Here is a 12,412-nt window from a genome sequence, read left to right as displayed (position 1 = left end):
CTAACCTGTTAAATTCTGTTTCTTCTTCATCGAGTTGATGATTCTGAGTGACAGTCTGCATTTGTTTTCTAATTTTAGCACACTGATAATTTAATATATATAAATAGATGGAAAGAAACTAAATAATAGGTAGCAGTATTTACACAGGGATGAACTTGGGAGTGATTGTCATAAGGGATTTTTTTAATATCTTCTATCTATATGCTCAATACACCTCAGCTATTACCCTCAGGTTAATTTGTATTATAATTTTTCCTGAATCTATTATTAAAATGTTCTCTATGTAGTATAGAACATATGTTGAATAGAAAATTTAGTGAAGTAACAATTCATAACATATGTACTACATGGAAATTTTGTGTGTGTATGTGTGTGTGTGTTTGCATGTATGTGTGTCTTTCGGTCTGTGAATTAGGTATCTTAAAATGGCTCCTCAAAATATTAGAATGGTTATTATATAGGGATGATGTTAATTTTTGTCCTGTTGTCTTTATTCCACTAGTAAATATTATTTAATCTTTCAGATTTATTAAGTAATTAAAAATACACTTCATGAATGAAAGTATGTTATCAAATATGCATATTAAATGAAAACATATTGGCTTAATATGGAAATACATACTAGCATTAGTAATTTAAAATGGTAGTATTTTCCTAGGGAATTCTGATGATTGTAAATTATTTTTTATATAATGACAAAGAATTATTCAAGCATGACAATTTTCCACCATTATAAAACTATAGCCTTTAAAATGCATGTAATGCCCTTGAAATGAAATTCCTTTTCATATCTAAAAAGCTTTTGGCCAGGGACTTCCAATTTTTTTTTAAAGGCAAAGATAATGGTATACAAAGTGGGATGAACAGCAGATGAGTGTTCCAGTTGATTTTGGAAAGTCTAACAAGATTCTGGTAGACAATAAGAAAAAATACTTAAATATAGCTAATGTGGTTTTCTATTTCCCATATTACAAGTATATTGATAAAGTATTTCCACTATTATTTAATTAGCGCCCCTGTAGAATCTTCCTTGGATGTATGCATTTTTCAAGAGGTATTAAAAATAGTTCTCGAGGGGGATTACCTCCCCCTATATATTCTCATAGGGTATCAAGTCTCTTCTTGGCTACCTGCTGTCCTTCCTCTGAGTGCCACCAGGTCTCCCCCTCCAGGGGACATGGTCAAATGTGAGGCACCATAGTATGTGAACAGTCATAGGGGAGGGGAATAATGGGAAAATGGGGGGGGGGGAAGGAATGGGAGGATACAAGGGATGGGATAAACATTGAGATGTAACAAGAATAAATTAATAATAAAAAAAATATCGTTCTCATTATCCAAAATAGGAAGATTTGTTTCTCCAATAGTGCATTGGCTTCAGTAAGTGGTTTGCTAATGAGCCCATTGCTAGGTTTTAGTAGGATGAAACATAAGCCGAGTCTGAATTTCCCCACTGCCTATAAAGAAGGAGACTAAAAATGACACAGTCTGGGGAGGAGGAGACAACACTTTCTAGGAAGAAGATGTCTGAATTAGTGCTTGCACTGCCTTGGGTGGAGTTATTCAAGTCCTCCAAGGTGCTCGGGGATTGTCTCAGCAGTTGACTATTTAGAGAACGGCTGGAGCCTTTGGGAAGTACAGCCTAGTAGCAGGTCTTATATCACTAAAAGTGTGCCCTCCCTTGAAGGAGACAATGGGATCATGACCCTTTGTCCCGAAAGGAAGGAAGGTAGTTTGTCCTGCTCCATGCCTCCAGTATAACTTTCTGTGTGCCCCACAGCAATGGACCTTACGGATCATAGCCTAGAATCCCCCTAATTATAAGACACAGTAAAGCCTTTTCTCTTTTTAAGTTCATTATCTTAGATGTATCACTATAGTGATAACTCTGATATCATAATCTCCCAACTGATAAGATGAAATAAAGTCAAGTGGAAAGCAAACTGAAACAATACATTCTACAAGGCAAAAAATGAAAAAAAAAAAAAATTGGTAGCCCAGATACCGGAAATCAAATCATGTACCTTCTTCCTTAAGTGAGGACCCTAGTTCCTAATTTACAGATTTCTATATTAAAATTGGAGTGTGTGTGTGTGTGTGTGTGTGTGTGTGTGTGTGTGTGTGTTGTAAAAACCATGAAATCAAACGATCATGGGGGCTGATAAAGAAGCAGGATAATAAAAACATATAGAATAGGAAAGTAGGTGGAAACTTAGCCTGTAATGGTTTAAATAAAGTTTGGGACAATGTAATGGGGGAATGTGGAGACCAGGGGGAAAAGAAAACACAGAGATATAAAAAGAATATAAAAACAATACTTTATCCAATCGGAGGTATTCTTCATCACCAAACAATGCTGTTCCAGATGTCATCGGTCTTTACATAAATATAGCGCTTTGTACAGGGTTTCCCTCAATGAATGTATGACCAGAGAAGCCCCAGAATTATAGGGCACCACCCTTTTTTGGGAGACACAACCGATGTGGTTATAGGACACACAGCAACCAGATGGGCAGCGAACTGGAGAATCTCTCCCTCTGATAGCATCCATTGTGCCAAAAGATACTATGTAAGCTGTGATGGGAGAAACTCATTACTAGTTCACCCACCTGTAGACTCTGCTCACAACATCAACCTGACACACAAATAATGCCTACCAGTGCAGTGGTGGTAAACCAAACTGAGAATAAACTCTGTGATTGGATTGGAGGCCTGCTGCACAGGCAAGAGTATCCATCTGGTACAATGAATGTGTGCAAATACTTGTAGTTAGGCAAGTTAAAGTTCAAGAGGGAAAGGTAAAAGCACTTCTTCTCTAAATAGACAGGTTGATAAAAGATTGTGTTCATGTACAGAGAGACCTAAGTGGAGAGACACCTTCATATAGAAAGTGACAATTATTGGAGCATTACCAATTAATGACTGGACAAAGTTCTGAGAACAACTGATTGCTAAGTGTTCACTTCTACATGGGCCTTCCATACCACCATACATTTTTCATATGGATCGAGGAAATATCACAAAAGGGGATGTAGAAAGATCTTTATATATGGCTGTGCTATGTTCTCCAGTGGCAAAACCATAGAAAAACTAATTGGGAAGAAGAAATGTACAGGAATAAGAAGAGTACAAATGAGGGTAGTGAGGGGTAATTGTAATGATAATGAAGTGTGTGTGTGTAAGATATATGTGTGTGTGTGTGTGTGTATATATATATATATATATATATATATGGAACTGTCAAAATGAAATGAGCAAAAGTACCCACTTAAAAATCAGAGTCAATCAAAGTGATCAAGAACAAAACAGTTATATAGAGAATATAAAGACAATAATTGTGTACTATAGTACACAATTGTACACTATTGTACACACTGCATAGAAAATTAATTTTGATATGTTTTTTGTAATTCAACTATAAGAACCTAAGAACTCAAAATGCCATATGGAAATTGTAATCAAAAGGAACCATTTGGGTAGGTTAAAAAGTAGATTAGAAAAAGAAAAATATATACAAATGAACTATAATACTTATAGCCGTATAACTAGAATATATCACACAGGTAAAGTAAAAAAAATTAAAATTAAGACCAGCCAGGGGGAGTGGCACTTGCCTTTAATTCTAACACTCAAGAGGCAGAGGCGGTCCTATCTCTGTGAGTCCAAGGCCAGCCTGATATACAAAGCCAGTCCAGGGCAGCAAGGCTACACAGAGAAACCCTGTCTTGAAAAAAACCACACACACACACACACACACACACACACAAGTAATGGGACTTTAAATATCATTCAAAAGCATGTTCAAGAAATACTTCTGGATAGTCAATATTTGAAAAGATGTATTGTGTAAAATTGTTGACCTAAGCAGAAACAAAATGTGCACTTATAGCCAATATTACTTGAAAAAAAAAACGACTTCATAATGGCTATTTTATCTGTATAAGAGCTAAGTAGAGCTTGGGGCTGAGCAAGTATCTGCATGGTCTTTTTATTCCCCTATTAATTAGAACAAACTGTTTTTAATTATTAAAGATAAAATAAAATGTGCAAAAAAGGAAAAACGCTCCATATCGAAACAATGTCTCACAAGTAAAGATTTTGTTGTTGTTTTGATTTTTGTGTTAATGCTCACTATATAACAAATATGCAGTAACTTCTTAGCCAGACTGATCACACAAAGTGTTTTCCCTCTATATCATCTTTATTACAGTCAAATCATAAGTCATCATTTTTCATCATTACATAGCTCATATTTCTGAAAAATAATTTATGGTCACTAGACAATTTTTGCTGCCTCATAAGGTAGTTTTTCTACACACCAAGAAAATTATATCTAGTCTGTGGTATCAGCGGCATGCCTGACTGTATCTTAGTTACTACAGGGGTCACAAATGTTGACTTTCTACAATCTCAAACGTATTTTCTAAAATTTTGCATACATCTACCAAGAGGTAATTTGAACATAAACTTTGTTGTCTATTGTCACCCCATTTATCATGGGCTCTAGACACTTTTTACAGGTTTTTTATTAATAGTCCTGCATCCTGTCTGTCCTTTATTAATAGAGTCTGCATCCTAATCAAAAGTCACAAATAGGAAAGCTAGTGTTAAAAAGTGGTGATGTACAATATTTTCAGGAACCCCAAAGACTATCTAGAGTAAGTAGCTGAATAGTCAAGCCACCCAGATGATGTGCCATCTTGTTATACTTTGAGTCATGTGAGGTAATACTGTAAGTCTTACCAAAGCTAGCTCTTCCTTAATGGTGGCTTATTCAAGTTGTCAAGGTCTTATCGTCAATGAGACTTAACCTCCAACGTGTTGCTAAAAAGAACTCAGAAAAATCTCAAACTTTGATGGTAATTTATAAACTCAGTCAAAATATCAGAGCACTACAGTATCTGCAGAGGCAGAAACATTTTAAAATTTGTTTTGATTTATACATTTATAATTTCTTTAAATATAAAGGTTAACATTGAACATAGTCAGTGGCTCTTCTCTTATTGTTAGTACAACCCATGATAAAGTTTTCAGATTCATAGCATTTATAGTTTTATAAATTAAATGTTAGTAAATTAAATCATGGTCATGTCAATCGATAGTCTACTTTTATCACAAGATTACACATTAGGTACAGCAGATAGATATGACTCTATAGAAAGATAAGGTCTTCAAAAACCCCAGAGACATGCAGAATATGAATTTTAAAATATTTTTATTACTTTAAAGATACATTGACATTGAGACAGGTTAGCTCCTGGCAACACCCAGCCTACCTCAAAGAGGATGATGAGCATCAAAGAACTGCCTTATGAAGATGGCTTCTAATGTGGTAAATAGGCAAAAAAATGTCCGTATTTCTACCACAGACAGAATTCTGTCTAAAAAGGGGCAAGCTTGAGTGCAGGCAGAATCAACAGCCAAACTCTGCCAAGACAGGGTAAGCAAGTCCTCAAGAGCTCATGCCTCACAAATATGTCTGTCAGACATATTGGGCCAGAAGGCTGAAGAAGATGCCCCAACATTATAGAGAGTTTTGGGAGACTATTCGTGTAGAAAACTGTCTGTCATCTGTTCATTTAAAAAGCTACTAACCTGCACTCGTGGCATACTCAGATAGCTAAGTTTATTCCTTCTCAAGACTCTGAGAGAGTTGAAGACCAGAAAGCTTAGTTTTACAATTAAAAGCTTAATTGTTTAGTGGTTAAGATGTTTTTAGGTCTAGATAGGTGCTCTAAGTTGATAATAACAGTATGTGATGGAGATTGATTTACATTCAGAAATTTAGATGCACCAAGATAGGAAAGATGTCTTCTTTAAAGCTGTCTAGAACAAATAGCGAAAACATTAAGAATGTAGCAAATAATTCCTGATTGTGTCATGGTTCTTCTTGCTATAGGTGATCTAGTGTATATATGTGTAATAATATAAATGTATATGGAAAAGTAAAATAAAATAATTTTTCAAAAAAATTTCTAAAAGAAAAGAAAGAAAGAAAGTTACTGCCTTTATCACCAGAACAACACAGATAATCAGCAGACATGAAAACTGGGAGTACTCTGTGTCATATGGTTGTGTGTTAAAACAAAACAAAAACAAAAACAAAACCTGTGGTACATTTATTACTCAGGTATTAAAAACAAGGAAATCTTGACATTTGCAGGCAAATCGATGGAACTTGAAATGATCATCCTGAGTGAGGTAACCTAGACCTAGAAAGACATGCATGGTACATACTCACTTAGAAGCAGATAGTAGTCACATAATACAGGATAAACTCTCTAATAAACAGAACTAAGGAAACTAAATAACAAGGAGGACCCTAGAGAGAATGCTAGGACACCCGAAACAGTTGAAGAGAAGGAACAGGAAGGAGCCTACCATAGAGGTCCTCTGAAAGACTCCACCCAGTAGGAGATCCAAGTAGATGCTGAGACTCACAGCCAAACTTCCAGGTGGAATGCAGGGAGTCTAATGGAAGTGTTCAGGGACAGAATGACCCGGAGGGGACAGGAGCTCCACAAGTAGACCAGTGGGGCCAACAAATTCAGACAAAGGAAGGGGTGCTTCAGAGACTGATACACGAACAAAGGATCATGCATGGTGTGGACCTCTGCTCAGATGTAGTAGATAGGTGGCCAAGTCACCTTGTGGGTCCCATAATATGGGGAGTAGGGACAACTGCTGACATGGACTCTGGTGGTCACATGTTGATCACTTCCCTCTCACAGAGCAGCCTTACCAACCACAGAGGAAGAGGATACAGGCAGTCCGGATAGGACATAATAGGCTGAAGTCAGATGTTAGGGACAGAGAGCTCTACTTTTCTGAGGACCAGGGGAGGGGGAGAGGGCTACAATCAGGATGTAAAGTGAACAAATTAAAAACCAGTTATGTCCTTGGCTGGTCCCTTAGTTTGAGCGGGACCCCTGGGCCCAAATCTGCCTATCATAATGTTCTACTTGTAGGTTTCTAGGACCCTCTGGATCCTTCTACTTTGCTATTCTCCCATGCTTCTCTCATTTAGAGTCCCAATAGGATGTCCTCCCCTCTGTCCCAGTTTCCTGGTAAGTGAAGGCTTTCGTGGGACATGCCCCTTGGGCTAGTATGCAGATATAAGTGAGTATATACCATTTGAGTCTTTCTGCTTTTGGGTTAACTCACTCATTATGTTCATTTCAAGGACAATACAGGTGGTAAACTTTAAACCCCTACCCAGATCTAGCCAATGGTCAGAACATTCTCCACAGTTGAGTGGAGAGTGGGATATGACTTTCTCACGAACTCTGGTGCCTCACATTTGACCATGTCCCCTGGAGGGGGAGACCTGGTGGCACTCAGAGGAAGGACAGCAGGCTACCAAGAAGAGACTTGATACCCTATGAGCATATACAGGGGGAGGTAATCCCCCTCAGGAACAGTCATAGGGGAAGGGAATAAGGGGAAAATGGGAGGGAGGGAAGAATGAGAGGATACAAGGGATGGCATAAACATTGATATGTAACAAGAATAAATGAATAAAAAAATCTTAAAAAGGAAAAAATAAAGAAAGTAAAAAAAAAAAAAAAAACCAGTTATGGAAAGAAAGCATTTAAGATTGTGACGTCACTGATTAAAAAGAGAGGAAAGACAAATCCATGTTCTTTATCGTTTTAGCAAGCAATTTTATTTCAGAACCACAATCCATGTTTACTGCAAAAAAGGATAAAAATGCTTATACTAAGATATGTGTAAGCACATAAGCACAAGAATGTATGTCTACACACTCAAGTTTGAAAAAGTCCTAGCAAGATAAGTATTTCTACATATCACTTTATTGAAACTGACTGGAAGTGGGGCAGGAAACCACAACAGGTGTCTCACAGCACATTTCACATTGTAGCACAGGCTCCGTTGAGATGCCCAGTCATTCTGTATTCTATTTGTTTCTTCTTTATTAAGATAAATTAATGCCAGCTTCTCATCAATAAATCTAGTGTAATGATTAGATAAGCATGAAGGGAAAAAAAAGACAATACATTTGCTGTTCTCACTTCTTAATCACTAGTATCTTAGCAACTAAAATTGGCTGGTAAGCTTAGAAGCCACTATAAGATTTTAATAAAAGGCTTATGAAAATGTGAAAAAAGCTTGAAAGAAAAGGTAAATGGAAAATAAAATAAAGCATATATATGTACACACATATGCACACACACATGTGTATATATATATATACACACACATTCCTAGTGTTTTTGTTATATTTGAAAGTGAGAGTGAGTGCAAGAGCAGTAAAGGTTTCTTATTTGGTTATTTAATACAATAGATCATCAGTCTTTGAAATCTAGATGGATATATCAGCTTCACTTAGTATCAAGTATCAGCCAGATATTTGCTTAAATCATATTCTTTGCAAGCACCTGCCAATATTGAAATATGCCCCTTATCCTGTGAAAAGGCCTCCTGATAAGCTCTCAACAGAGGAATTCTTTAGTCAGTAGTGGAGAAAAACTTCCAGAGATGTTAACAGCATTCCATATCATTCCTACTCATGACATTATTTATAGAACTTTAAAATTTATAAACATGTTCATATTTATTTAAATTATGATGCTCTCAGTAGGAACATCCTTTTTTAAAAAAAGTTTATCCAACTTAAAAAATGGAAATAAATGAGTTCTATATAACCACCAAGTCTCACATAAATAGGAAGTAGGAACTAAAATCCGGGTTGTTCAAAATTGAATCCCCCTCTCTCTCTCTCTCTCTTTTTTTTTTTTTTTTTTTTTTTTTTTTTTGACTCTCCTGGTGGCACTCAGAGGAAGGATAGCAAGTTACCAAGAAGAGACTCGATATTCTAAGAGCATATATAGGGGGAGGAGGTCTCCCTCAATCACAGACATAGGGGAGGGGAGAAGGGAGAAAGTGGGAGGGAGGGAAGAATGGGAGGAAACAGGGGAAGGGCTAACAATCAAGATGTAATATGAATAAAATAATAAAATAAAAAAAACAAAAAGAATGTCTCTCTTTTTAAACAATTCTTTGTGTATGGATGTTTTGTCTACTCAGTTCTTCTAGGACTGAGGTTACAAATGGTTGTTTGTAAGCTGCTGTGTGGCTCCTGGAAACAAATGCTGTGTCCTCTGAAATATCAGTGAATGATCTTACTGCAGACCTGTCTCTCTAGCCCCAAAGTTACACTTTTTTCTTTAATTCAGCATTATCTTACAATTACAGGGAATTTTTTTAGCCATAGTGTAGAATCCTAAATTTGTCTTTAAAAGCATGAATTTGTAAAATATGAGGGAACATAGGTGTAAATAGGACTATTATGTCAAATTTGTGAAATATCAATTTAGTAGTGAAAATACCATTATTTATAGATAAAATTATATATGTTATATTTAGTTTAAAATCCTTAATCTAAAAATATTTTTTGAGATTCCAGGCATGATAATGATGTGTCTGAAATAGACATTGAATTAAAAAAATGTTGTACAGCTGAAGTTTTGTAGTGTGCACACAGATGATGCTTATGTAACTGAGGTTGGGTGATGGGTATATAGAGGATTATCAAGCCTATTTTCTTTATTGATTGATGTATAAATATATTTACAATACCATATTCTATAACTCAAATCAGTACTATTCATGTTAAAACTTTGGAAATTTTCAGGCAGAAAAGAAAAATTTCTGCAACAATCAGACCTCATATTTAAGGAAAATTTTATTTTACATGCAGTCAATAAAAACAAAAAATGTCAATAAAACAAAAACAGAAAATATAAGACAGAAAAAAATCAGTAAGCCAAAAATTTAAAAATGGACAATGAAAACAAAACATCAGTGCTGGAAAGGTAGCTCAATGGGTAAAAGCTGACTCCCCCATTTCTGCCTTCGTTACTAATTTTAATATAGATTACATCATAGAGGGCCTCGACTCTTCCTACGGTTCAGATTCTAGACTTGTTCCCAGAGTCATGATAGTTGTACTTGTTTTTCTTGGGTTAAATGAGATTCATGTTCCTATTGTGTGCAGACTGTTTTTCAAACCAACAATCCACAAAGACCTTCTGAAAACCCATCAACCTGACATGAGAAACTAGGCTCTCTGAACCAGCCAACAACAAGGACCTTAAGAACTGTAACAACGTGTTACTGCTTAACACTAATCACTTCCATTACCCCTTGCTTGCTTGTGAAGGCTATGAAGGACCTGTACAGGAATTCCTCTGCTATTGCTCAGTCACTGCTTTTTCTCCTACTCCCATGGAGAACGAGTTGGCCTTGCTGTTAGAAAACTTTTTGCCTTGCAACACTCCTGTTTCTAAATGTGTTAAGAGCCTGCCTTCCAACTCTCAGCATTCTGTTGTCTGATTGCTATATTTAAAATTTTGAGTACTGTATTGATTAGCTATGGCAAACATCCTTATTTGTACCTGACTGTAGTGGAATTGCTTTGTGTTTCTGTTTAGGTTGATACCACCTTGTTGCATATCCCTTACAACCCTTGTGGCTCTAGGACTTTTATCATGAAGGGACTTAGGATTTTGTCAAAGGTATTTTCTGTCTTATGCAGTTTTGTCTTTTAGTCTCTTTATATGGTGGGTTACATTTACTGATTTATGGATGCTAAACCATCCTTTCATTGCTCAGATGAAGAAAATGATGGATAATAGTTCATGTGTTCTTAGGTTTGTAAGTATTTTACTGAGAATTTTTGCATCTATAAGGGAAATTGTCCTATAATTTGCTTTGTGATGCATCTGACTATGGCTTTGGTGTTGGGTTACAGTAGCTTTGTAAAAAGAATTAGGAAACAAACATTTTTATTACATGGAACAATTTAAGGAGTATAGGTACTAATTCTTTGAAGGTCTGGTAGAATTTTGCACTGAATATATCTGGCTTTTGGGGGTGGATTTTATTTTCTGCTTCTATTTCACTAGGGGCTTTATGATCTGTTTAAGTTGCTTCCTCAATTTTCATTTAGTTTTCAGTTATATATATATATATAAATTTATCCATTTATTTAAGGTTTTCTATTTTGATGGAATATAGATTTTTAAAGTATACTCTTATGATTCTCTGTGTTTCCTTGGTATCTATTGTGATGGCCTCATTTTCGTCTCTAATTTCATTAATTTGAATTTTCATTCTCTGTATTTTAGCTCACTTTACTGAGCATTTATCAATTTTGTTTTCTCAAGGAACATCATCTTCATCTCAGGGATTCCTTGTATTGCTTTCTGCTGTTGTTGCTATTTCATTGATTTCAGATTTCAACCTGGAATTTATTGTTTGCTAGCTGTTTTTCTTTTCTTTTTTATTTTCCCTTTTTGTTTTCTTTATTTCTTTTTCTTTAGTATATCTGTTCATGTTGTCCTAGAGCTTTCAGTAGTGCCACTAAGTTGGTAGGGAAACTCCTCAGTAGTTTTCATGTAGACACTTAGTGCCATGGACTTCCTTCTTAGAACTGTCTTTGTTATGTTCCATAGGCTTAGTTAGGTTGTGATTTCACTTACAGTCACTTCTGAAAAGTTTTTAATTTTCTCCTTAATTTCTGCCTTGACCCAGTTTTCAGTCGGTACAAAGTTGTTAAGATTCTACGAGTTTGTAAACTTTCTGTTCTCTCTGTTATTCTTGGTATCGAGCTCTGACCCGTGGTGGTTCAAGAGGACGCTGGGTGTTATTATTTCAGCTTTTTCTGTTCATGTGTCTTTTGAGACTAGCTAGTGGCCTAGTTTGTGGTCAGTTTTGGAGACAGTTTCATAAGCTTCTGAGAAAAAAATTTAGATTTTAGTTTTTGGGTGGAATATTGGCCCATTTTATTAGTGATGTTATTTAACGCCTGCCTTTCTCTGCTTACTTTTTGTCCGGATTATGTTTCTTTTATGAATGTGGGTTTTTTTTTGCTTTAGTGTATTAATGTCTAGAATTACAATAACCTCTTTGTGGATTTTTTTGTCCTTTGATGAGTATGTAGTGTAGTTCCCTATCTCTTCTGATTAACTTTTGTTTCGAGTCTACTTTGTCGGACATTAAACTAACCATGCCTGTTTACTTCTTGGGCCCATTTGTTTACAATACTTTTCCTTCCTTTTACCCTGAAGCTATGTCTATCCTTGATGTTAAGATGCATTTCTTGGATGCAACAGAAAGATGGTTATTGACATTCCATTTAATATTTTATTCTGTGTCTTTTTTACAGGGGAATTGATACCAGTGTCGTTGAGAGTATGAACAAGCAATGTATACTGACTCCTGTTACTTAGATGATGCTGTGTGGATTCCTTCCACCCCTTTTCATTTACTGTACAGTGATTATTTATCCCATGTATCCTCTTGGATGTAGTTAAGCCCTCCATATTGAAATTGTTATTCTCGTGCCTTCTATAAAGGTATAGATATAAATTGCTTTAAAGTGGTGTAA

Source organism: Acomys russatus, chromosome 31 (assembly GCF_903995435.1).
Source record: "Acomys russatus chromosome 31, mAcoRus1.1, whole genome shotgun sequence".
Classification (NCBI taxonomy): Eukaryota; Metazoa; Chordata; class Mammalia; order Rodentia; family Muridae; genus Acomys; species Acomys russatus.
This window is presented reverse-complemented; position numbering follows the sequence as displayed.